This window comes from Choloepus didactylus, chromosome 9 (genome assembly GCF_015220235.1).
Source record: "Choloepus didactylus isolate mChoDid1 chromosome 9, mChoDid1.pri, whole genome shotgun sequence".
Classification (NCBI taxonomy): Eukaryota; Metazoa; Chordata; class Mammalia; order Pilosa; family Megalonychidae; genus Choloepus; species Choloepus didactylus.
In genome coordinates, this window is record NC_051315.1 from 121391356 (window position 1) to 121418820 (window position 27465).

Here is a 27465-nt window from a genome sequence, read left to right on the forward strand (position 1 = left end):
GTTGAGTTTGAAATTGCATAGTGTGGTAATGTGGCCTAAACCCAAAATGCTTCTTAATGCATCTTTTTACACTGAATCTCAGAAAGAGTCCAATAGAGTTCTCAATTCCTCAATTAAAATATTCAACCTAAGATCTCATTGTCATGTCAAGTTTATAACAGATTAGGTACACAGACATGCACAAGACGCAGACACACAATATATGATCACCCCATCATCCACTTGGTAGTTGTTCATGAGGCAACAGTTTTGCTGTTATTTCACATTTTATCTGTAGCATGGTGTGCCAAGGGAGGTGGTAGCTGCTTTTTATATGTGCAGCTCTCCTTCAGTCCTCATCATAGCTCTAAGAAATAATACGTAACCTATTTTACCATTGAGAAAAATTAAAACTAGAGTGGTAGATGTGAAAAGTCCAAGGCCACTCAGTTATTAAGTGGAGGGGTTGGAACTGAGTCCTAATCTATCACAGTCCATAGTTCAAGCTTTTCATGACAGTGGCTGCGAACAGAGACTTGACATTTATATGTGTGAAACAGAATTTTTATTCAATGAAACACGAACACAACAATTAAAAATGACTTCAGAATAAGACAAGAAAAGGTACATTGTAAATCTCAGTCTTGGAAAATATGTCATGTTGAAGTGTTCTGTGTTGTCTTTCTATTCACTGTCACATTTTTCTCTCCTTTACTATCCCACTGTCCACCTGGTACCCATCCACGAGACAACAGCCCAGCACTGTTTTACTGTTGTTTCGCATTCAACAATGTAAGGGAGAGGGAGAGAGAGAGAGTCACGAGAACCCACATATTCTCATTTCACCTCTTTCGTGTTTTATTTTTTATTGAATTAATCTCCTTGGAATTGAAAATAGTCATTGGGTTCTCTGATATAAAAATGCTCTTAGGATGGTGGCAGTCAGCAGAATGAGGTAGGACTGAGGCTGTGAGGAGTTGATTCCATTACCCCACAGCAGGGGTCCTCAGTCTTTAGCATGCCTAGACACCTGCCTCCTTGTTGAAATGAATATTCAGGGGGTTTAGGACTAATGGTGTATCTAAGGATCTGCATTTCTGATTAGCAGTGACCAAGTCCAATGCAGATGATTAGGCTACACTTTGAGAAATAGCTCCCTAGGGCAAGTGGCTGTCAAATGTTAAAGGAGGGATTTTTAATCCAGACAGAAGGGTTGATAATCCCACTGAACTGTGGATGTTTGAACAGAGCTCACACTTTGGGAAGGGGCTAAGGGATCAACTGGATGTGCTGATATGTGCAACCTCAGTCTATATGCACCAAGATTTTTTAAACTGCTGGAGATGACATTCCTCCTGCTTGATAAGGAGTCCCTCCAGAATTGGGATATGAGAGAGCCATTAGGAGAGGAAAATGATGCAGAGGGTTATGAAAATCTTTGAGGAAGAGATCAAAGTAATTAATAACTGAAGTGAAGATATTCATTAGGCAGCTTTAATGTGCAGGCTGAAATGCCTGCTGGGAGAACATGGGGGCCAGTTTAGTAGCCTAAATAAACCATAATAGCATCATTCTACACAATTCTGTGGAAATTTAGTCTAAACTCTAATCCAGGGTTTTTCACCTATTACTTATTTTATGGGAATGCAAAACTATAATGTATATTCATGTTTTTAATTAATAAAGTATTTAATAAATTGCAGAGAACTTTTTTTGTCTCTGTAGAAATGTAAGATGGAATCCCCATCAGCTTCCAAAATAGTTGTACAGGAAAGCAGTTTTATTGGATATTCTTAAAAATCCTTTTGAGTTCTGGCTAATAGCAACACCTAGGGTAAAGATTAGCTTTTTTCATGACTTACCTTCTAAATGAAAATGTGGTAATGCTGTTCTCAAAATTTCAATTGCATTTTTATATATAATCTGAAATATTTCAGATTTGTCTAATTTTGAAGCACTGATTGACAAGGTACTTGTGTTACAAGAATGTCACTGGCTGAAAATTGCTGACAGAGACCATATTGTCAAAAAATAATGCCAGATTGTCTTAAATTCTGCCTAGCTGAAAGTCTTCTTTAAGACTTCCATTCTTTTGATTGTATTTTGCTAGTAGCCAAGTTAAAAAAAAAAAAAAAAGGCAAATCAAACATGACAATACCAAATAAAAGAAGTATGATTAGCTTCTTTTATAGGTGCTAATGACGTACTGTCTTTTATTTTTTTGGATGGATTGGGTATTAATTGTTAGAAATGAATACTTAGATTTTATTAGGATTTTTTTTTTCTAAGAAAATTTGGAAGCTCCAAATTCACATTAGTCTTCTAAGAAGAAACGACTTGGTTGGAAAGGGCTACCATAGAAAATTAAGGTACACTTCCTTTTTTTTTTAAATAGCTCTATTGAGGTATAATTGAAATAGATTACTTTGCATTTTCCAGCATTTTAAGTGAATGATATACAGAATATACTCTATTTTTGACCGGTTTCTTTTACGCAGCATAATTATTTTGAAATACATTCTTGTTGTTGCATGGGTCAATGGCCCATTCCTTTTTATCGTTGAGTATATTTTGGATATACCACACTTTGGTTACCCAGGTATTCACCTGTTGATGGACATTTGGGTTGTTTCAATTTTGGCTACTATACAAAAAGCTACAAAGAAAATTTGTGTGCAATTCTTTGTGTGGAAATATGTTTTCCTTTCTCATGCATAAAAACCTAGTAGTAGAATTGTTGGGTCATAAGGTACATATGTGGTTTAAATTTTTAAGAAATTGCCAAACTTTTCCTAAGTAATTGTACCATTTTAAATTTCCCTTGGAGTATATGAGAGTTACAGTTTCCCCATAGCCCTGCTAACACTTGGAATAGTTAGTATTTATAATTTTATTTAATCTAATAAGGAAGAAATAGTGTCTCATTTTGGATCAAATGAGCATTTCCTTAATGATTAATGTTTTGAGCATCATTTTATGTGCTTATTTGCCACTAGTAGATCTTCTTTGCTGAAGTGTCTGTTTAGATATTTTGCAGATTTATTTTTGTTCTGTTCTTTATCTTTTTATTGTTGAGTTGTATTTATTGTATTCTCTATACAAGTCCATTGTTGGATATTTGTTTTGCAAATATTTTCCCCAGTCTTTGGCTTACCTTTTATATATCATTACATTTTGAAGGCCAAATTTTTTTTTTTTTAGTGAATTTATTATTTTTGCTTTCCATGTCTTATTCCAAAATCTTTGCCAAACACAAGGGCACTAAGATACTCTTCTGTATTGTCTTCCAGAAGTTTTATGATTTTGTCTCTTTTCATTTAGGTCTATGACCTATTTCAACTAAATTTCTGTATATGTTATGAAGTAAGCACCAAGATATTTTTGCATGCTATTCAATTGTTCCAGCATCATTTGATAAATATATTATACTATCCTCATTGAATTATGTTGGAATCTTTGTAAAAAAATCAGTTGACCATGCATGTGGGTCTATTTCTGTACTCTCTGTTGGGTTGTATTTATATATTTGTTTATCTTTATACAAATACCACACTAGTCAGATTATTGTAGCTGTATAAGAAGTCTTTGAAGTAGATTAGATAGGCCTCCAACTTTATTCTACATTTTCAAAGCTGTGTGTCTAGTCTAGTTCTTTTGAATTGCCATATGAATTTAGAATTAACTATCAATTTCTACAAAAATGCCTACTTGCATTTTGATGGGCATTATATTGAATCTATAGATCAATGTAAAATTAGTGCATTAACAATATTGAATTTTCTGATCCATGAACATAATATATATCCTCATTTATTTAGGACCTTTTTAATTTCTCATAGCTATTTTTTTAATTCATTTTATTGAGATATATTCACATACCACGCAGTCATACAAAACAAATCGTACATTTGATTGTTCACAGTACCATTACGTAGTTGTACATTCATTACCAAAATCAATCCCCGACACCCTCATTACCACACACACAAAAATAACCAGAATAATAATTAAAGTGAAAAGGAGCAACTAAAGTAAAAAAGAACACTGGGTGCCCTTGTCTGTTTGTTTCCTTCCCCCACCTTTCCACTCATCCATCCACAAGCTAGACAAACGGGAGTGTGATCCCTATGTCCCCCCCCCCCAATCCCACTGTCCCCCCTCATAAGCCACATTTTTATACAATTGTCTTCAAGATTCATGGGTTCTGGGTTGTAGTTTGATAGTTTCAGGTATCCACCACCAGCTACCCCAATTCATTAGAACCTAAAAAAGGGTTGTCTAAAGTGTGCATAAGAGTGCCCACCAGAGTGACCTCTCGGCTCCTTTTGGAATCTCTCTGCCACTGAAGCTTATTTCATTTCCTTTCACATCCCCCTTTTGGTCAAGAAGATGTTCTCCATCCCACGGTGCCGGGTCTACATTCCTCCCCGGGAGTCATATTCCACGTTGCCAGGGAGATTCACTCCCCTGGGTGTCTGATCCCACGTAGAGGGGAGGGCAGTGATTTCACCTTTCAAGTTGGCTTTCATAGCTATTTTTTGTTCTTTTATTGTACAGGTCTTATGCATATTTTGCCAAATTTATTCCTAAATATTTTAATTTTTTGATGCTATTGTCAATATTGTTATTTAAATTTCAGTCTCTGAATATATGTAGTTTATAGAAATACATATGATTCTTGTGTATTGATTTAATATCCTGCAATGTGCCTAAACTTACAATTAATTTTTTGGTAGATTCTGTAGGATTTTATGCATAAACAATTATGCTATCTATAAATAAAGACTGCTAAATTTCTTCCTTTCCAATTCAGGTGAATTCTTTTTCCTTTCCTTGCTCTATTGTATTGGCTAGAGTTTCTACTCTATTGTTGAGTAGAAGTGGTGAGAGCAGACATTCTTGGCTTTTTAATAATTTTGAGGAGAAAGCATTTAGTCCTTCACTTTTAAGTATGGTGTTAGCTAGAATTTGGGAGTATATCATAGCCTGGAGGGAGCCCTAAGTGAGGTCTCAGCTGGCCAACACCTTGATTTCAGCTTTGTGAGGTGCTGAGCAAAGGACCCAGCTTACCCGTTCCAGACTCATGACCCATGGAAACTGTGAGATAATAAATTTGTGCTCTTTTAAGCCTCTAAGTCTGTGACAATTTCTTATGCAAGAATAGACAACTAATAAAACTTGTTAATATGGTGAATTATATTGAATGATTTTTTCAAATGTTAAGTCTACACCATTTAAAAGTATTTTAATATATCATGGCATCTAGTTTGTTAACATTTTCAAGAAATTTCGCGTATATGTTCATGTCAGTCTGTAGCTTTATTTTCTTGTAATATTTTTGCCTGATTTTCATATCAGATTAATACTGGTCTCACTGTATGATCTGGAAGTGTTCTCTCATGTTCTATTTTCTGGAAGAAATTTGTGTAGAAGGGTTTGGTATTGCTTCTTTATTAAATCTTTGGTAGAATTCATCAGTGAAATCATCTGGGACTTTAGGCTTTATTTGTGGGAAGGTTTGAAAGTACCAACTCAATAGAATATTTAGATTATATAGTTCTTTTTGAGTAAGTATTGCAATTTTTTTTTATTTCAAGGAACATGTCCATTTCACCTAAATCATGATATATTGGCATAAATATGTTCATAATTATTATTTTATTATGTGTAGGATCTTTAGTTATGAAATCTTGTATCACCGATACTGGTAATTTGAATGTTCTCTTTATTTTTCCTCATCAGTCTGGGTAGTGGCTTATCAATTTGATTGATCATTTCCATGTACAAGCTTTGGTTTTATCAATTTTTCTTTTATTTTAAATTGTAGTGACTTATGCTCTTTATTATTTCTTCTATTCCCCTTTGTGTTTAATTTTCTCTTTTTTCCTAGTTTCTTAAGATAAGGTTATTGACTTAAGAACATTTTTATTTTTTAATATAGACCTCTAATTTTATAAATTTCCCTCTAGGCATTGTAGTTGCATACCACAGATATTTTGTGTCCTGATTTTTGCATTCAGTTCAAAATGCTAAGTTCCTTTTCAGTTTCTTCTGTGATGCATGGGTTATTTGGAAGTGTGCTTTTAGTCTTTTGATTTCTGCTTCACTTTTATTGTAGTCCCAGAACATATTTAACATGCTTTCAATCTTTTTAAATTTATTGAGATTGATTTTATGGCCTAGAATATGGTCTACTTTGATAAATGTTCCAGGTAAACTTGAAAAGAATGCCTTGTTGGTTGGAGTAGTCTATAAATGTCAATTAGGTCAAGTTGGTTGGCGGTATTCAAGTATTCTATATCCTTACTAATTTTTTATTCTACTGGTTCTTTCAATTATTGAGAGAGGTGTGTTAATCTTGGACTATAATTGTAGATTTATCCCTTCAAGTCTAGTAGTTTGTGCTTCGTGTATTTTGGAGTACTGCAATTAGGTACATAAACATTTAGGATTATTATATGCTCATGATGGAATTTATTCTTTTATCATTATCTAATGACCATTTTTACCATAGTTGATATACTTTGCTCTGAAATCTGTTTTGGTACTAATTAATGTAGCCACTCCAGCTTTCTCTAGATTAGTGTTAAAATGGCATATCCCTTTCCATGCTTAAACATTTAACCTAGTTGTCTCTTTATATCTAAAATGGGTTTCTTGTAGGCAGTTGTTTTGTTCTTTTATCCAACCTGACAGTCTCTGCTTTTGAGTGTTTAGGACATTGCATCCAACGTCTATCTGTTACTGCATAATGTGTTATCCCAAAATTTAGAGGTTTAAAACAACAAATACATATTATCTCACAGTTTCCGTGGGGCAGGAATTTATGAGTGGCTCTGCTGAGTCGTTTTGGTGAAGTGTGTCTCATGAAATTGCATCAAAATTCCAGCTATGGCTGAAGACATCTGAAGGACTGCCTGGGGATGGGGCCTCTTCAGGTTCACTCATGTGGCTGTTGGCAAAAGGTCTCAGTTCCTCCCTAATGATGTCCTCAAAACCTGGTCGCTGGCTCCTTCCAGTGCAGGTCACCTGGGATAGAGAGAAAGCCAAAAGTTGCAGTGTCTTGTACAGCCTCATCACTTCTACTGGTCACCCAGAACAGTCCTAATTCAATGTGCAAGGAGACTACTCAAGGGCATGAATATCGGGGTTCATTGAAGGCCGCCTTGGAGACTGGCCTTAACAGTTGTTTACTTACTGTTCTGTATGGATGTTAAATTTCTCAGTAAGTAATGTATTTTTAAAAAATATATAGATTTAATTATTGATATGACAGTGTTTAAATTTACCATTATGCTATTTGTTTTTTATTTGTTTCATCTGTTCCTTGGTCCATTTTTTCCCACTTTTCTTGCCTTCTTTTAGTTTATTATCTTTTTATGATTCAATTTTGCCTCCTTTTATGACATTAATTATAACTTTTGTTTCTGTGATTTTTTTTTGTAGCGGTTGATTTAGGGTTTACTCATTTAGGGTTAAACATCTTTAACACATCAAAATTTACCTTTAGGTAACATTATATCACATTACATATGTTACATATAGTATTATATAACAGTTCGTGTATACATATAGTCTATAGTATAAGATACTTACAATAGTATGTTTCTGTTTCCTGTACTCCCACGTCTTTTGCTATGCTGTCATACATTTTATTTCTATAAATCTTATAAACAATATATCTTGATGTTTTCACTTTAATCAGTCAGATTTTCAAGAGAGTAAATATAAAGAGAAATAAACCTTTTATTTTTAACCATACATACTATTTCTAGTGCCCCTCATTCCTTTGTGAGGATGCATGTTTCTATTTGGTATTATTTTCCTTTTTCCTGAATGCCTACTTTTACCATTTTCTGTTGTGCAAGTCTAATGGTGATTAATTATTTTAGCTTTTGAATTTCTGAAAAAGTCTTCACACATTGGAGTAGTTTTCTTTGTTTCTTGTGGTCTGGGTTCATTAATCTTTTTGTATGTGTTTGTTTATAGTCTTCATCAAATTTAGAAAATTCTCAGCTGCTATTTCTTCAAATATTTTTTTCTGTTTGCTACACTTTCTCCTTTAGTTCAGTGATACTCATTGATTCATTTTGTATAATTTTTGTTTGCCCTGTGTTCATGTTTATTGATCGTTCCTTCTGCAGTGTCTAATCAGCTCTTAATTCCATCCACTGTATCTTTTATTCCAAGCACTATAGATTTTTTATCTAGGCATTGAATTTTCATCTTTTAAAAAATCATCTGTCAATGAACCCTATTTTAAGTGATGGTTAAAGTTAATAGTACAATTATGAGAATGCTCTTTCATGAATAATAACAAATGTACATCATTAATGCAAGGTGTTTATAATAGGGTGGTATATGGGAACTCTGTTTTATATATTTTATGCGTGATATTTCTGTAACCTGCAGCTTCTCTAACAAAAACATAATAATTAAAAACATCTATGTCTTTTTTTGTCTGCTTCTGGGAAGATGTATTAGATGTACTTTCCCCTATTCTGCCTATTCAGTAAATTAAAAATCCTGGGTAATGCATATAAACAAATGTAAGATTCTAAAGGTGGAGAGAAGAAGCAAGAATGGCTAAGGACCTCAAGACCTGAGGGAAGGCACAGTGGTTAGTTCCCTGGGTTTCCTTTGGTATCACATAGCCCCAACATGGAATCAAAGAAGCTAGCAACACAGAAATGCTAATAAGTGCAGAAAAAGAATCTACTCTCTCTAGCCAGCAGACCAGGAGAGGCAAAACCAGCAAGACATAAAACTTAAAAAAAAATTCCCTTCACTTTGACCACACACCACACCCACCCCCCCACCCCCTCCCCCCCCACACATATACAGGCAAAAACTGTGATCCCACCCTACCCAAAAGACCGAGTAGGGAGCTTAGATTTCCATTCTCAAGATCTATAACAAGGTGCCCAAAACCCCTTTCAGGGTGGTGTCAGACAAAGCCAATTAGGGAGCTGAGCCTTCCATTCCTGCCACCCAGTAATGATCTCCCTCTCCCACTGTGGGGCCGTGGGATAACCCTGACTTATTCCACAACCAGAGTTAATGAGTTGCCCCTCTAGCTCCCTTCTGGGATATTATAAGAGTCGGTGAGTCAGGACTTTCACCACCACACAATGGCAATGAGGCTACTGACACTGCAGTGTCAGTGGAGAACAAATGGGGAACCCAAGCCCTCCCAGAAATAATGAGGAACCCCCCCTTCCCTTGAGTGTCAGTGAAGCCTGAATGAAGACTCTGGACGTCTACCTCCAACTGACAGTAATGAAGCAATGTTCCTCCTTTCCTTGCTGAATAAGTGTCAGAATAAGCCAGTTAAAACAGCAGGTATAAGATACAGGGTCTCAATATAAAATGAAAATATCCAGGATTCAATTGAAAATTGCTCATTGTATCATGGCCCAGGAATTTCTTAAACTATATGATAAAAGGCAATCAATAGAGGTCAGCACTAAGATGACAGAGATGTTAGAAATAACTGACAAAAACAGAAATAAAATATAAAGCTGAACAAAAAGGTAATTTTAGAGTGGAAAAATACAATAACTAATGAGGATCTCAGTACACGGACTCAACAAAAGAATGGGGTACATAGGGAAAGACTCAGTGAACTGGAATATAGGACAAGATAAATTATTCACTTAGAACAACAAAAAATAGATACAAAAAAATGAGCAGAGCCCTAAGGACCTGTGGGATTATAAAAAAGATCTTATATTCATGTCATTGGAATTTCAGAAGGAGAGAAGAAAGTAAACAGGGGCTGAAAGAATTATTTGAAGAAATAATGAGTGAAAGTTTCCAATATTTGGCAAGAGATGTAAACCTACAAATTCAAGAAGATGGGTGAACATCAAACAGGATAAACAAAATAAATCTGTACCAAGAAAATAAACTTCTGGAAACTAGAAGACAACACAAAAAAATCATGAAAGTGTCTAGAGAACATATTACCTAATGGGAAAAACAATTCAAATGACAGTGGATTTCTCTTCAGAAACAGCGCTGGCCTAAGGAAGTGGCACAATATTTTTCAAGTACTGGAAGAAAAGGACTGTCAACCCAGAACCCTATACACACTGAAAATGTTCTTTAAGAATAAAAGGGGAATTAAGACATTCTCAAATAAAGAAAAACAAAGATTTGTTACTAGCAGACCTTACCTAAACAAAACAAACAAACAAACAAAAAACGGAAAGAAAATGATAAAATAAGGAAACTTCAAACACCAGAAGGGAAGAAAGAACAGAAAGAGTAAAATATGGGTAAATATAATAGGCTTTCCTTCTCCTCTTGAGTTTTCTAAATTATGTTTGGTTGAAGCAAAAACTATAACACTCTCTGATGTAGTTCTAAATGTATACAGAGGAAATTTTTAAGACAATTATATCATAAACAAGGAGGGTAAAGGAATAAAATAGAAGTAAGTGTTCTGCACTTCCCTTGAATTGGTATGTTCTAGTTTGCTAATGCTGCCGGAATGCAAAATACCAGAAATGGATTAGTTTTTATAAAGTGGGGTTATTTGGTTACATAGTTACAGTCCTAAGGCCATAAAGCGTCCAAGGTAATGCATCAAAAATCAGGTACCTTCACTGGAGGATGGCCAATGGTGTCCGGAAAACCTCTGTTAGCTGGGAAGGCACGTGGCTGGTGTCTGCTCCAGAGTTCTGGTTTCAAAATGGTTTCTAGAGAGGATGTTCCTCTCTAGACTGCAGTTCCTCAAAAGAGTTGCTCTTGGGGCGTTTTTTCCTCTCTTAGCTTCTCCGGAGCGAAAGTCTGCTTTCAGCGGATGTCTTCAAACTGTCTGACATCTGCAACTCCTCTCTCAGCTCCTGTGCATTCTTCAAATGTCCCTCTTGGCTGTAGCAAGCTCACTCCTTCTGTCTGAGCTTATATAGTGCTCCAGTAAACTAATCAAGGCCCATGCTGAATGGGTGGGGCCACACCTCCATGGAAATTATCCAATGAAAGATCTCGCCAACAGTTGAGTGATCATGTCTCCACGGAAACATCCAATCAAAAGTCTCCAACCCAATCAACACCAATACCTTTTTTTGCCCACACAAGACTGCGTCAAAGATAATGGCATTTTGGGGGGCATAATACATCCAAACCAGCACTTGGTAAAATGACAGTAGTAGACTATGATAAGCCGTGTATATACATTATAAAACCTACAGAACTACACAGAGAGATACACTAACAATGCTATAGATAAATCAAAATGGAATTCAAAAAACTCTTTGAAAAAATGCACAAGAAAGCAGGGAAAAGATATAAAGGAATGAAAAACAGAAAGCACAAATAGAAAACAAATAACAAAATGACAGACTTTACTGTAGCAAATAAATAATTATTTTCTATGTAAATGGTCTAAACAGCAAATGGTCTGTACAGTGGTAGGCAGAATAAAGTATGCCTCTGCCCCCCCCCCAAAAAAAAAACTTATCTACATTCTAATTCCCAGAACCTGTGACTATATTAGGTTACATAGTAAAGGAGAATTAAGGTTGTGGATCGAATTAAGGTTGCTAATCATCTGACATTAAAATAGATTATCCTGGATTATTCCAGTGGGCCCAGAGTAATCACAGGGGTCCTTAAAAGTGAAAGAGGGAGGCAGAAGTGGGGGAACCAGAGAGATGGCAGCCTAAGAAGGACTTATCTCAACAGTTATGGTTTTGGAGGTAGGGAAATGGAGCCATGAGCCAAGGGTAGCAGGCAGCCTCTAGGAACCGGAGAAGGCAAGGAAATGAACTCTTCCCTAGAGCCTCCAAAAACAACACAGCCCTGTTGACACCTTGATTTTAGCCCAGTGAAACACTTTTCAGATTTCTTAACTCCAGAACGATTAGTAGAGTAAATTTGTGTTGTTCGAAATGATTGAATTTGTAAGTATTTATGTTTCCAATAGAAAATATACACACCAATTAAAAGAAAGATTGGCAGAGTGGATTAGAAAACATTACCCACATATATGATACCTACCAGAAACACTCCAAATAGAATGATATAGATAGATTGAAAGGAAAAGGTATATGTCATGAAAAATTCAATCAAAAGAAAGCAGGAGTGGCTATAATAATAGTAGATAAAATGGACTCAGAGCAAAGAAAATTACCCTGGATAGAGAGGGATATTTAAAACTATAAAATGTCAATCCACCAGGAAGACATAGCAATCCTAACGTGTATGCACCAAAATACAGAGCTGAAGAACTGACAGAACTGAAAGAAGAAATAGACAAATCTACAGTTTTGGTTTGCGATTTCATCACCCCTCTCTGAACAATTGATGGAACAAGAACTAAACAATGTCCCCAATCAACAGAATTGAATTTACATTTATAGAACATGCCACCCAACAACAGCAGACTGTATCTTCTTTTCAAGTGCCCACAGAAGAAATAACAAGGTAGACCTGGTCCAAAAAACAAACGTCAAAAAATTTAAAACATTTGAAACTGAGTTATTCAACCCTTCAGAGGATATTCTTCAATCACAATTAGATTGAACTAGACAACAATAACTCGGCCCTTATTAAATCTAATTTTCTACTGTTTTCCATACCTGAATCCAACCAACTATATGTGATTGAAGAAAAACACATAGTCATTCTGATTGTTCTATCTTTAAATTCAAGACCACAAACTTGGAGTGGCCACCGCTGCTTCCAGGTAATCCTATAAATTTCTCTAGTCAACATCCTCTCCCAATGTGAGATAATTAATTTCACACTTTCTGCCTCCTTAAACTGCCAACATCTCCTTCTTCCCTGCTCCTCATTCTCGTATGAAAACATTGAATTTAATGTCACTGAGAAAAGATAACTCATCAGAAGAGAATTTCTTCATATTCCTATCACCACATAAACCAACATAACATGCGTCTCTACCATATGTTCTGTTTTTCTGCTGTCACCAAGGATGAAAATTTCAGGCTCCTTCCACTCATGCATGGATCTCATTCTTTCTGGCCAAAAAATGTGCTCTTCTCTTGCAATTGCCTGTATGTTCTACCACCCATTCAAATTTTATGTCTTTATTTGATGATTTGAATCAACATACATTCTGTGGTATCTTTCGTCCTAAAAATCAAACCAGAACAAAAACTTCCACAACTCCTGTTTCAGTTTCTCTTTTCATCTTTTGAGGAAAACTCCTTGAATACATTATATCTATACTCATGGTCTCTGCATTCTCGCCCTGGGAGAATCCCCAGAAAATGTGTTCACCTGTTCATAGGTTTATCCAAAGGTGAAGATTTTTTTTTTAATTCAGTTTTATTGAGATATATTCACATATACAGTCGTCTGTGATGTACAATCAACTGTTCACAGTACCATTATATAGTTGCGCATTTGTCACCCCAATCCATTTTTTGAACATTTTCCTTATACAAGAAAAAGTAAAAATAAGAATAAAAAATAAAAGTAAAAAAGAGCACCCAAATCATCCCACCCTACCCTATTTTTCATTTAGTTTTTGTCCCCATTTTTCTATTCATCCATCCATATAGTGGATAATGGGAGTGTGATCCACAAGGTCTCCACAATCACACTGTCACTCCTTGCAAGCTACATTGTTATACAATAGTCTTCAAGAGTCAAGACTACTGGGTTGCAGTTTGATAGTTTCAGATATTTACTTCTAGCTATTTGAATACCTTAAAACCTAAGAAAGGTTATCTATATAGTGCATAAGAATGCCCACCATAGTGACCTCTTGACTCCATTTGTAATCTCTTAGCCTCTGAAACTTTATTGTATTTCATTTTGCATCCCCCTTTTGGTCAAGATGTTCTCAATCCCACCATGTCAGGTCCAGATTCATTCCCGGGAGTCATATCCTGCATTGCCAGGGAGATTTACACCCCTGGGAGTCAGGTCCCATGTAGTGGGGAGGGCAATGAGTTCACCTGCCAAGGTGGCTTAGTTAGAGAGAGAGGGCCACACCTGAGCAACAAAAAGGTGTGAGTTCTCTGTCTTTCCATGTGATTTCCCCATTGTCACAATTCCCTTAGGGATAGTTGGTGTTGAAGTAGTTGTTAGCACTTTTAGAATCTGACAGTAGGGAGTTGTTTGGTATGTATTCCTTTTGTCTTTGCTTGGATATTTATATTTGTGGTTTGCAGTCATCTCTGTGTGGTTTGTTTTTTTTTTTCTTGGCAAGCCATCCAGGTTTGGGGATGGACTCCAGGAATTCTGTGAGTCCCCACTTGACAAGTCACTCAGCATCAACACACAAAATGAAGGGCCCAAGGTGGTAATGCTATAGGATGTGTTGTACTGACCCCATCAGGGAAAGTAAGTATAGGTCTAGGGAAGAAACAAGATTTAAAATGTAAGGAGCAGAACTAGTCTATGGAAAACTCTTCTAAATCTTAGAGTTCATGGATGAAGAAACTTGGTAGAGTTTTTCCTTATCTAGATTTGGCAACGATTCTCAAAATTTACATGGCATTTCTGTAAAGAAGTTGTGAGGCTAAATCAAAATATTAAATTATGAAGTAAAGCCATGACAAAAGAAAGACTGAATTATTTTTCTGTCCTTTTTATACAAATAATTTTACAAAATTGTGATATGAAGAGATTATCAAAAAATTTGACATTAAAAAATAGGAATAAAGTATTGTAAAGAGGATCAGTCAGTTAGCCAGCATCAGTTGGCCAGCTAACTAATAAATAATGTATTGTTTTTCTGGATTTTACGATGTTTGTAATACATGTTGGATTTTTCACATATGCAGTTTTGTTGTATCTTCTTATTTTCATTCTTAGAAACAGTTAACCTTCTAATCTACATTTGTATTTATAATTTTGAATTCTTTTTGTAAAGAGGACCTCCAAAATTGTATAATTGTTCAGCCCCAAAAAATGTGGATCTGCCTTTGGATATTGATTGTTGATTATTTAGAAGCCTGATTGTTTTTCTTTTTCTTTATTTTCTTTAGAGGATCCTGGGCCCATTCTTACATGGTGGTAGCAGTCTCTTAGCTCTTTTAATTCCTATCTCTCTTTTCATATATATATATGAAACTTCTCTGATCATACAGACAAGGGCTATAGTCATTTTTCCTGAATAGTTTGAGTTGTTTGAAGAAAGGTTTCAGTGAGTTTACTGTATGTTACAAATGCCTTTCCCTGCATGGAATACAGGCTATACTGAAAAAATTTTCATTATTTTGAATTTTTGATAAATTGAATTATATTATTTCATTGTGCAGTATTTTGTGATTAGAGATATGTTCTTTGGGAAAATGATTTGTTTCCGGGATAGTAAAAATCACTCCTGAGAAAATGTAATAAATGTCATAACAGCATAACTAAAGGAAAGCTGCATTGACTAAATGCGTCATAAAATATTAGTGCAGGGTAATAAGTGTTAATTTTTGTGACTGGTAATAGATTGAAGGTCATTCTCTCTGGTAGGCTGGCTTCCTGTTTAGCTATATTCGTGCACCGATCAGCTGCCATCCTTCCTACTGAATATACTCAGGGTGCAAACAGTGTTCCTCCCAAGTACCAGTTCTGATTCATGGATCAATGCCATCTGGAACATTGTGAGATGCTTGTAGAGCCCAGTGGGAAATAGCACTTTGATTTCTGAGCACCATCCCCCATGCCCAGGTAAGGCTGAGCCACCATCCATACCTTGTATTGGTCAACTCTGGATTATGACTACTCAGTGTACAGAATGAGGTTTGTATTTGTAAAGAGTCAGGATTTCATCTTGGACACAGTTGCATCCATTACCTCTAACACAGCCCTGCACTGAAGATGAGGTCAAAACCCAACTATTGAATAAATGTGTAACTGGCTTCATATGGTAGTGGACAGTGCCATATTGGAACAGATTTCTAAGACTCTGTTCAAATCTCACTTCCTTTATGACCTGTCTTGTCCACCACATTTAAAATTCCACCCTCCTCAGCATTCTCAACCCCCCTTAGATGTGCTCTGTTTTTTACATAGTACTTATCGCATTCTCACATAGTGTATTATTTACCAATTTGATATATTTACTTTCTGTAGCCCTATACTAATGGGCACATTTCACAAAAGCGAGAAGTTCTCATTGTTTTCTTCGCTGATACAGTCTCGGTGTTTATTATAGTGCTTGGTCAATAGTAAGCACCCCAAAAGCATTTATTAAATGAATGAATTAAGGACATCTAGTTTCACCCAGGAAGTCAAGCTGTAGGAGGGAAGAGAGAAGGTTCCATTCAACTTCCACAAATCCAAATTCAAATCAATTATTCCTCACTTTTCTGCTAAATAGCCAAACCCAACTTTCAGTTATGTGCAGTCCCCCTTTTACTCTGCCATATTGTAGCTTTGTGGATTTGTCAAATGTCCCATAATGAAATTGTCTTGTGTGGAGGGTGATATTTTCCTAAAATTTTCTTCGTGGGGAAACCACCCTGATTTTTAAAAAAACTCCTAAACTCAGAAATACCATCAAGAGATTTTACCATCTATCTTCTTGACCTTGCATAACATTTTTTTTTTTTTTTTTTTTTTAAGTTTTGTTTAGGAAAAAGTAAGTCAGACAGACAAAAACTAACCTTCCTGTTCATCTGCCTACTTCAGAAGTTGGGCTGAATATCCTGGTGGGACTCTTAGGGAGGCAGGCATTTTGGCCAGGATTCCCCAAGGAAGGTAGAGAAAAGGAACTTTTCAGGGAACTAATATTTTCTTATAGTAAATTTCACCACCTGAGAAGATGAGTAGAAGACTGTAAATTAAACCTTGAAACAGACAAATAAATGTATTTCTGACTTTGTAGTCTCTCCAGGAAGAGTGGTTCATTATAAGCAATTGACTCGCACCACTGTGGGGGCTGCCTAGAAATTTCAGTGACTGTGATGTTGAATTCTGGAGTCTGAACTCCTTGAATTCCTTATGCTGGAAACTAAGGAAGGAGTGGAGGGTATAGATTTGAGGCAGAATTCCTTTTGAGGCCTTGAACTCTCAGTTCTTCCTGTTAACACATCCAACTGATTTGATAAGGCCCACCCATATCATGAAGTGTTAAATAAGGTCAATAATTGTAGATGCTAAGCCTATCTATGAAATACCTCCTCAGTAACAACCAGGTCAGTGTTTGACCAACCTGCTAGACACCATAACCTAGTCAAGTTGGCACACAAAATTAGCTATCGCATGTCCGAAGTATTTAATATGTACAAATGAATTCAACCCGGATTGACCTTTAGATCTTATCCATAAACTGAAATACAGAATATTGAAATTCTGTAGTTTAAGCACTTGATCATTGTACTTCAGAGACATCAAGTATTAGTGATGGCTTTACAATGCTTTGCAGGATTTCATAATTAAGGATTTTTATAACAATGTAAGCATTGCTACCAACAGGAATCTTGGCTGCTGGACAGAATGACAGAATATTGATAGGTAGAGAGGATGGTTTCATTTCATAGTTGCTGTGATCAAATATGCCCCTCACCCCTCCACTCCCTCCCAGGGCTGAAGCCATCTCTGTCCTAGCATCTTTCCAATGATGACTCCCCCTCACTTTGACTGAAGCTGATTCTGGTCATTGCCTAAAACCCCAGCACATGCCATCTGTGATAACCTCCAGGAAAGACTAAGGGAGGAATGTTTTTTATTCCTGCCTGTGAATATGGTACTCAAGTTCAAGCTTTTATTATATCACTGAGGTGTTGAGAATCCAGTCCAGGGATCCGTCGGAATCATCTGGGGTCCTTGGAGAACACAGATTGACAGGCACAGCTGTGGGCTTATGGAACAGAATCTCTGGGGTGAGGGTGAGATGGGCAGGAAGGGTTTGTTTTTTATATGTGCTCCACCCAGATATTTTATGATATATTTCCATAGGTATCAAAATCATAAGAAATAATTGGGAAAAAAAGAGTTTGGCTTAATAATAAGCAGTAGGTTCAGTTGCTGCATTCCTTTCGTTTTTTTCATCTACACAAATATGAAAAGCTGTGCTATGGTTTCTGACATTTGTCTGATCTCACTTTTGGTACAAAGAACGAATTGCTTCTGTGAGTCTGTTTACACTGATGGGCTATCTTGTAGTTTCTGTATAAATCTTCAATAAAAAAAATTGTATTTAAATTGTCATATTTTTATAACTTAAATTGTCGTTTTTTTTTTTTTTTTTTTAACTTAAGAGCCCTTTGGGATTTCAAGCTATTTTGTAAAGATGTTGCAAATTCAGTGGCTTATGATACTTTTTTCCTCCCTCTTTTTTGGTGTTCACACTGAAAAATAAATCTCAGTATTTTCTACTTATGAATAATTCATCTGCAGTAAAAACATGCAAAAAGAAAAGCGTGTGCTGACATTTCCATAAGAAATAACCCCGTAACTTCCTGATTTGAAAGTCTTATAATATTAGCCTTGGAATTCTCCAGCATCTGGTTGTTTACAGGTTTAAGTACAATGGAACAGATTCTTAGCTGTTCATGTAATAAATCTTCCAAATTCAGAATGAAATGAAATATGTTTTTCAATTAAATGTTGTTTGTTGAATTTAGGATTCATCTTTGCTGAGAAAAAGAAGCTGTTCTGGTTAGTTAATAGCACCTGTTTCTGAAATGTGGATTCATGGTGTTGAGATAGAGGATAGTGGCCTTTAATCCACTTTTCCAGATTGGTTCAAGCCTCACTTCAATAAAGAATAGAAGGCCCGATGGGGGTAAAAAAGTTTTTTTAGTAGTGCTTGCTCTGAGAGAAATTATAAAGCGGGCAAAATTTGATTCTGGTACTGCCAGCTGCTCTTTTTCAGGAGCAATTTCTCCCATCTAGGCAGCCTTAAGCTGTGGGACAGGCTTCGAGAACTGATGCTTGCTTCTCTGCCTCAATGAGAAACGGATCTGGCATTCATTTGTATCTTTGATTGAATTTCATTCAATAGGTGTTTGTCTTTTTTTTCTTTTTTAAACTCCAAGGGTCATTTATTCTGTACTCATGTTGAATTATGAAAATAAAGAAAAGAAAAAGGGAAAAGATTCAGCAGTCATAAATTGTTTCCATGTAGCAGGAAGCTAGGATTGGAGCTAATATTTTGGTTAGGAGGTTTTTCCCCTCTAGAATTCCTTTGAAGGCATCTGTTTGCATTTGTGCCTTTTGTGTTTTAAGTATCCAAATCCACACTTAATAGAATATAGCATAACTGTCCGGGAGGATTGGACATAGGAGCACATTGTTTATGTAAAATTATTGAAATTACAGAGGGACTCTCGGTAATTACCTTCCATCTCATTTCAGCAGCCAGAATTTATGAGGTGGTATAAGAGAGCGTCCCCACAATGCTTCCAGCAAAGAATTTTAAAAGGCAAATCCGAAGATGAAGATTTTCTTTTTGCTTGGAAAGAGCACATTTGCTCTTTATTAAAATGAGCTGAAGGCCTAATGAGTTTCTGAGCCTGATATTTAATGTGCAGTTTTCCTGCCCTTCCTCCTGGCAGATATGAAAGCACTGACAGATCCAGTGGCCTGCATTATCCCTGCTGGCTAGTCAAATATGCAGATGTCAGAAAGCCAGCCAGCCCTTTTCCATTGGCAGGCCTGCACTTTAATCACACAGATTTAAATACAGAGTAAGCAAGAGAAAGCGGTTAATTATCAAGAGGGGTGGGCAGCCACCTCTCTTTTGGGGCCCCATCTCCTCCACCTTTGACCACAAAGGAAGAAGGACTGGACACAATACCCACCCCACCCCTCCTTAAACTTCAGTATTATAATTGGTTCCGTTATTATTATATAACAAAGAGCTGGGTATTGTATAGGGCACTGTTAATCCTTTTCAGTATACTCCTTTCTCAGCATTAGAGAGATATGGTTGATTTCACAGTAATGCATATTTTGATCTGTGGAAATTAGATGTTATGTGAATATAATTTGCATTTCAACATCAGGTACATTCACATCTCTTGGCCTCATGTATTTATGTAACAGCTCAAAGACAGAGCACTTGCTTAATGTCTACAATAGGTCAGAATATTGAGCAAATTCACTACTTAGGGTTGTTTGTATCTTTTTTCTCCAGCTCTGTGCAGGGTTATTACTAAGATGATTATAATCATCAACTTTAAGTTAATTATGAGTAAAAGATTTATTTGATTTGAAACATATTGATTATTCTAATTGCACATACACTTGAAGGGCTAAGGTTTTATTAGACAAAATTTAGAAAATACATTCCTTTAGTTGTACAGTAGCTGTGTAGCTTAGAAGCAAGTCACTTCCATGTGTTTTCTCATCTGTAAAAGATTAAAATAGGTGATCTCTAAGTTCACTTGCACACACGATTCTTACTGTATTCACGACTACAAACCAGGTTCTATGCATACTTTTTTCAGTAACTATCCATCAACCACATTATGAAATATATAGTGAAGCTGTTTCATGCAATATGTAGCCTTGACAACAATTCTGTGAAGTGGGTATTTTATCCTCATATTATCCAGAGGATTAAAAATTACACAAAATGATGCAGTTCATGATTGTCAAAAATGCTTCAAATCCAGATGTGTGTGTGTTTTGTATGTGCTTTAAACTTTGAGACCACTAAGCTAAATGTGTCTTTTTCCCAAGGGCTTATCATGGACATAGTGTGCCTTGAACTTCATGTAAAACAAAGTCCCTAGTCTCAGGGATTTTGTATTCTAGTTGAAGAGAGAAGACCGACAAATATTAAAAAACGTTAGATAAAATTTAAAGACGGTGATGCAGATGGTTCCAAAGTGACCAGGTGTCAAATAAATAGGGGAGACAATACCTGCCATAGATTCTTGTGTGTGGAAAGAGCAGGAGGAGTTTGAGGGGGACTGAGTAGAACTCTATAAAGATTGGGCCAGAGGTTCTAGGCTCATTGGAGAGGAAGGAGAGGGGCTCTTTATTCCTCCTGGCAGGGACTAAACCTCTGCATTCAACATTTTCTCAGTCTGGACGTGTGACTTTGGGTTAAAGAAGGCCTAGTACTTGACCATGGTTTTTTTTTCTTTTTCCCCCAGATTTTTATTAAAAAATATCTTCTTCATCTTGGAAATTAAGAATATGCCATAAAAGGTTTACAAGTTAAGGGGCTTTTGTGGTGCTGGCCCTGTATTGCAGTGCATGAAAACGATTGCCTCGTCTCTGTGGTGATATTAGGGGCATGGAAGTGAAGGACCAGGGAGTAAGTCCATCCCAGTAGAGGGCCTCCCCTTTTAGATCATATTCCGTGACCCCTAAAGTGAAATTCACAGAGAAGCCACACCTATATATGTAGTATGTGGCTGAATCTAGATCAGGTTTACAGCCTTGATGACTTCAGTGAGTTGGGATTCATTCAGATGCTTCTTTATTGTTTGAATTGTTAAAACAATTATTGTCTGAATTGTCAAAATATTCATGTGATGCTTTTATAATGCCAGTGACTGATATTTTAAATATGTTTTGCTGCACCCTACTGAATCTATTGAACGTCGTATTTCTGAATGCTTATAAATATGGATCAAAGGAGTTTGACATCCATTCTCATTTAGAAAATTCCAGGTAGCATAAAAAGAATAAGAAGAAAACTTGTATGTAAGTTACCCATGGCTAGTTAGCTTAATTGGTGAGAAAATAGAGTCCCTGCCAGCAGGAGATGAGTATAATCCCTTAGTGACCCTTTAGTTATGATCAGTGTCAAGGACTCAAGCTGCCTGTCCAGACAAATCAGGTACGTCATTGTTCTTAATGGGAATGAAGTGACAAAGTATGGCTTGTTCAGTGGAATCCAAATCAACCATGGAGAAAAAGAACTCTCTGCACATTAGGGATGGGGAATCAGTAATTGCTTCATACATGAAGGGAAACAGGATCTTACTATGGCACAATTTATTTTTGAAATATTTCTTCACTAAATAAGGTTGTCACCCATTTTTTCTGTTTTTTTTTTTTTTTTAAATTGTGAACTTTAACATATATACATAACAGTGATAACTTTCAAAGTACAATTTTACAAGTTAAAAAGCACATTTCAAAGAATGTCATGGGTCACAGTTCCACAACTTCAACCATTTCCATTATTGTAAAATATAACATGCATATTAAAGGTGTCATTTCTTGATGTACAGCTCAACAAGCAGTCATATAGGTAATTTCAAAAATTGTTATGGATTACAGTTCCACAGTTTCAGTTCTTTCCTTATTATGCTGTACAAGGTATACATAGAAAGGTGAAGAGCTTCAAGACACAATTCAATGAGCAGCTATAGAACAAATCCAAAGAATACTATAGGCTACAGTTCCACCATGTCATTTACCTCCTTCCAGCCATTCCAACACCCCAGCATCCAAAAATATATATTTATAATTATATCAAGTTTCATTATTCATAGACCTTTGTTAAATCTTATCTTGTTTGTTGCTACCCCTTCCTCTCACTTAAATCTTTTTCCATCTTCAAGGGTGTCTAGGCAGTGAGCACCGTAATTCCTTCGTATTGAAAGGGGGTGTTGACAGTATGGGGAAGCGGCCGCATCTGATAGTTGATCTTAAAGATGCTGTTGCCTCTGGGTTTTAGGACTTATCTGGCATAGGAACACTCTGGTGGATTTAAGTTTCTGAAAGATAAAACTTAGTGAGTGAGTATAGAATCTCAGGTAGGGACCTAGGTATTTGGGGACTATGTTTGGTAAGGGCATGGCATACTGTGGCCAATTGGGATATCTAGCTGGAGGTTGCATAAGAGAAACCTCCTGGATAGCCTCTCAACTCTATTTGGGATCTCTCAGCCACTGTGACCTTAGCTTGTTACCTTTCTTTTTTCCCCCTTTGGTCAAGTAGGCATTTTCAACCCCTCACTGCCAGGGCCAGGCTCATTCCTGGGAATCATGTCCCATGTTGCCAGTGAGATATCACCCATTTTTATAAATTATTTGGCCTACTAAGTACTACTAAAATTATTAGAAAAGTTTTTGACCAACGTAATTTTCGCGGAATGAACCACATAAAATAGGCAGATTTTTAGAAACACTTCCCTGAGTCTCTTCTCATATATTTTCCAGACTAGATGAAGGTAGATTTTATTTTAAAAATTTATTTTGAAATATTTTCAAACTTACATGAGAGTTACAAAAATAGTACAAACTCCATACAGAGAACTCCACCATATCCCTGTATTCCCAGATGCCCAGATCAATGTATTTTAACATTTTGCCACGTTTGCCATATCATTCTATCAATCTATCTATCCATCCATCCTCTCTATCTGTACATCTGTCCATCCATCCTCCTTTCTATTAATACATTTCTGAACACTTGATAGTAGGTTGTATACATCATGCACCTTGAACCCTTAATTCTGCCATTTTCATCTGCTAAGAACAAGGATATTCACTTATTCACTACTGATACTCTCTTTGTGTTCATCTGTTGTTTTCCTTGATATCTTTAGTTCTTGGTCCATGTTTTCTTTTAGCTCTTTGAGCATATTTAGGACCATTATTTTAAATTCTTTGGTCTGTTCCTCCTTATTGATGGTTTCTAATGTGTTAATCTTCTCCTTCACCTGGATCATTACTTCCAGTTTCTTTGTATGTTTTGTAATTTTTTGTTGAAATACAGACATTTTGATATTTTAATGTATTATTGCTAGAATTTAAACTCTAAGGTGTTTTTTCCTTAAGCTTGTATCCAGCTAGTGTTATGACAGAGCTTTCCTTGAATGCCAGGAACTAACAATTAAAAGAAAGAAAGAAAGAAAAAAAAACCCAACTTTCCCATTCTTGCAGATTGACCTGTGGGATTACTGATTTTCAGGGTTTATTCATACAATGAGTTTAGAGAATACCTCAAGGTCAAAGCATAGGGGCCTCCGTGATCGTTTCTGCACATGTGTCTTGTTTTAGGCATGCTTGTGTGGCCCTAGGAATTCCCTTTTAACACCAATCAGATGCCCCCTCTTCCCTAGCATACAGTTTCCTTATGGTTCTGGGCACAGCTCTGTATATTCTACAGCTAGCAGTTCCTTTCCCAGCCCTTAGTCCTATTACTCCCTCACTCTACAGACCTCAAAGGGTTTTGTGTCTTGCTCCCATTGTTACAGTCATTTTAAACTACTAACATGCCTTTAAATAACATCAAGAAATTTCCTGGCTCCTGTAGGAAGTCTTTTGAAGGCAAAAATCAGACAGAAAAATTCATACCCATAGCTAAGATTCTTTTTTTAAATCTTTTTGTTTGTTTGGATGATTCCAAGTCACTTATGTTCTATTGATTTAACACAATTAAAGGCAGCGGAGAATAGAGGGACTATGTGAGAGAGTAGAAGGGCATTATTGTTTTTCTTTTCACAGTTGTTATTTTCTCACAATAGGTAACAATTATTTTTTAACCATTCCTATTATATCCAGGTGTCTCAATCTGGATGGGGATGGGTAAGCAAACTTCTGAACTGAATAATAGTTAATGCTCAGAAAACTCAAGATCTTGAAAGACTTAAAGACAGACAGTGAAAATATTGGTTATCATATCATTCTTCTTTCTTCTGATGGACCCAACACAGTTCCTGTTAGGTCCTCATTTGTCTATTTTTATCAAGTTCCTTTTATTGTAGTGTAACCATTGGTGACATAGGACTTATTGTACAAAATGCCAGATAAGCCCAACATTTGGATGCTCTGTGGATTTGTTATTAATGGAATTAAGAACTGTGCAGAACTCTTTGAGATTCTCTTGTTAAGGAGTTTAATTTTATAGTAAAAAGCAGAGGAACGATAGATCTCCTCAGGGCCCAGCTTCCCATGCTGCCTCCCTAATGAATTACATATAATGAATAAATATGGGCTAGAACCAGGAAAACACCAGGGTATTTTCTTTATCACCTACTTACTGTTACTGTTTCCCAGACGATAAACTCAAATCTACTTATACCAATTATATTCAGTTGGTAATAAAAGCTAATATGTACATAATAAAAATAATAAAAGCTAAAATTAAATGAAGATCACACAATCAAAGGCTGAGTGCTGTGTACAGAGGTTTTAATTCCAAGCCCAGAACTCAACTTAGCACTGGGGAGGTGGTTCAATCCAAGACAGAGTCTAGGCTCTGAGGATGATGTTCACGCAGGAGAAATAAAGTACGTCTTTTAAAGCAAAATTTCATGAACTTCCCATATTAGGAAGGCAAAGTCTCTGAGCTTCTGATTGGCTGGTGATCTCTGGGCTGGCTGAAGATGGTTTGCTGTGATCAGGGGGAGCTACGTGGGGTTATGGTGACCAGTGGCCTCTGTTGCATTCGTGTCATGTCCTAGCCAAAATTATGGGGCCCTGTCAGGTTTTGTACAGGTGTCAGCAGGTGAGGGGGCCAGGTCAAGGTTGGTGAAGGCTGACAACGTGCCAGGTACCACTCGAAAAGCTTTGTGGATATCTAATCAGTTAATCCTCATCAAACCAATGGAATAGCACATTTATTAATCCTCATCTGTAAAATGAGGAAACTGAGGCACAGAAAGGTTCAGAAACTTGCCCAGGATCCCCCTCCTGGTAAGTGGAAGGCCTGGATTTTAACCAAAATTTGTCTGACTCCAGACTCTGGGCTCTTATAGTCTATGCTGCCTACAAATAGGAATAATAAATTCAATTTTTAACATTTATATATATAGCTTATTTATTCTTTATTGCGTGGAGAGGAAGAGAATGAAAAAAAGGCAAGGCTTTTTTTTTTTTTTTTTGAGAAGGTCAGAAAGCAAAGCTTCTTGAAGCCTGTGGAAGAGTTTTCTCCCTCCTTCCTACCCCACCGCACTCCCTTTCCCATCTTTTTCTTCCTCTTTCTCCTTTTCTTTTTTTCTCCTTGATAAGTTATCTTGGGAAAACCACAAAAGGTGATTTCTTGACATGATGAAGTTTAAGTATCATAGGGACAGAATGCTCAGGTTATATTTTAAATTATTATTGGTTCAGAGATCCTCGTGAGCAGTTTATTCCACTTCATAGGGAAACACATGACAGACGACAGGTCCACTTTCCCCTTAGGGAACAGGGTGAGGTTGAAATGTACAGACTCAGCGGAGATCTGGTGACAGATGGAATGTTTCAGGCAGCAGTTGCCGTACACGGTCCTCTGTGTGCTCCTCCATCTGTCAGCACACCAAGTGTGTTACTATTTTGGGATTCAATTTCTCCATTTTTGGAATAATTTGCAGGCTTGTCCTTAAGGTTAAAATGAAATCTGTAACTCACTGGGACTTTTCCTATTTGCCTCTTATTTCTTCTTTTTTTTTTCCACTGGAAGTATAATTGGGGTAGGGAGATGATTGTACATTTCGGGGTTGGGAGTGTGCTTGGAGAGTATGATGGAGTGTTAAAATCTGACACTGACACAAAATAAAAGTAATTAAAAGGAGGACTGAGGATACCATGCCTTTTGGTGGGAACGTGAAGATTGGAGAATATAATCTGATAATAATCCATGGGTAGAAAAGCCCAGATTCAAAGCAAAACTGTCCATTTTCACTGCATCTATCAAGTCACTGTGGATCTAATTACTAGACTTAGAAGGAATATTAAAATATTGTATTCATACCCAAATGAAAAATGAAATTTTTTTTTTCTTCACAGTTGAAGTACCTAGAGTTTAGGTCAGCCGTAATTTTTTTTCAGTATAAAGTGAGAAAAGAATGTTTTGCTTGTGCCTCTGGTCTTCTACAGAAGTGGAAGCTTTTTATGCATAGGATAGAGAGTTCAAAGGATAGTATATTTTGTGCCCCCTTCAAGGTAATATCTATAAAATGTTGCCTCATGTTTGACAGATAAAAAACTCAAGTGAGTTTCCTCTTTTGAATTAACAAAGAAAAACAAAAGGCTATGATAAAAACAAAGGAAGTGAATGTTAGATAATGAGTGCTTTGAATGGATCTTTTGGACCAAGATGTCTTGGATACAGGCGTCTAGACTCACAAAACATTCATTGTGAAGACCGTATATTTCTGACAAGTAGCCATGGGGCTCCCCAAAGTAAAGAAGGTCTACCTGCTGTGATGTCCAAGAATACTGTGTTTTCCTCACCCTTTCTTGTGCTCCTCTCACCCTGTCTTCTTTCTACTGCTTTTCTAAATCCGTCCTACACAGTCTCTGAATTCAAACCCTCTCTATCTTAAGTTTCTCTTCCTTCTGTTTCTAAACTACGTTCTTTGCAGTGGCCAGTCAGGGACTTCTAGTATAATGACTTACTGTGCCAGCTGGGGAAGAAGATACTGAGATGGTATTAGGAGTGTGAGAGGTTTATTGGGAGTAAGCCTGTGAAAGATAATGGGGGAAGGAAGCAAGACTGGGCAGGGAAACCCTTTGTACTATGAAAGGAAAGAGGGGAGGAAGCAGGTGTGGGAAAGGAGACTCGCAGGCCGTGATGCAGATCTCAGACAGCAGAAGGGGGAGTCAGAGCAAGATCGTGTTGGAGGAGTCCTGCGTTGGGCAGAAATGGCCTGGCTCTCGAACCCTTGCT

At 36.6% G+C, this 27465-nt stretch overlaps 1 pseudogene; it reads right to left on the minus strand.

Moving 5' to 3' along the window:
* Positions 1-6843: 6843 nt before the first annotated feature.
* Positions 6844-27465, minus strand: part of LOC119543853 — a 39997-nt pseudogene continuing 19375 nt past the window's right edge.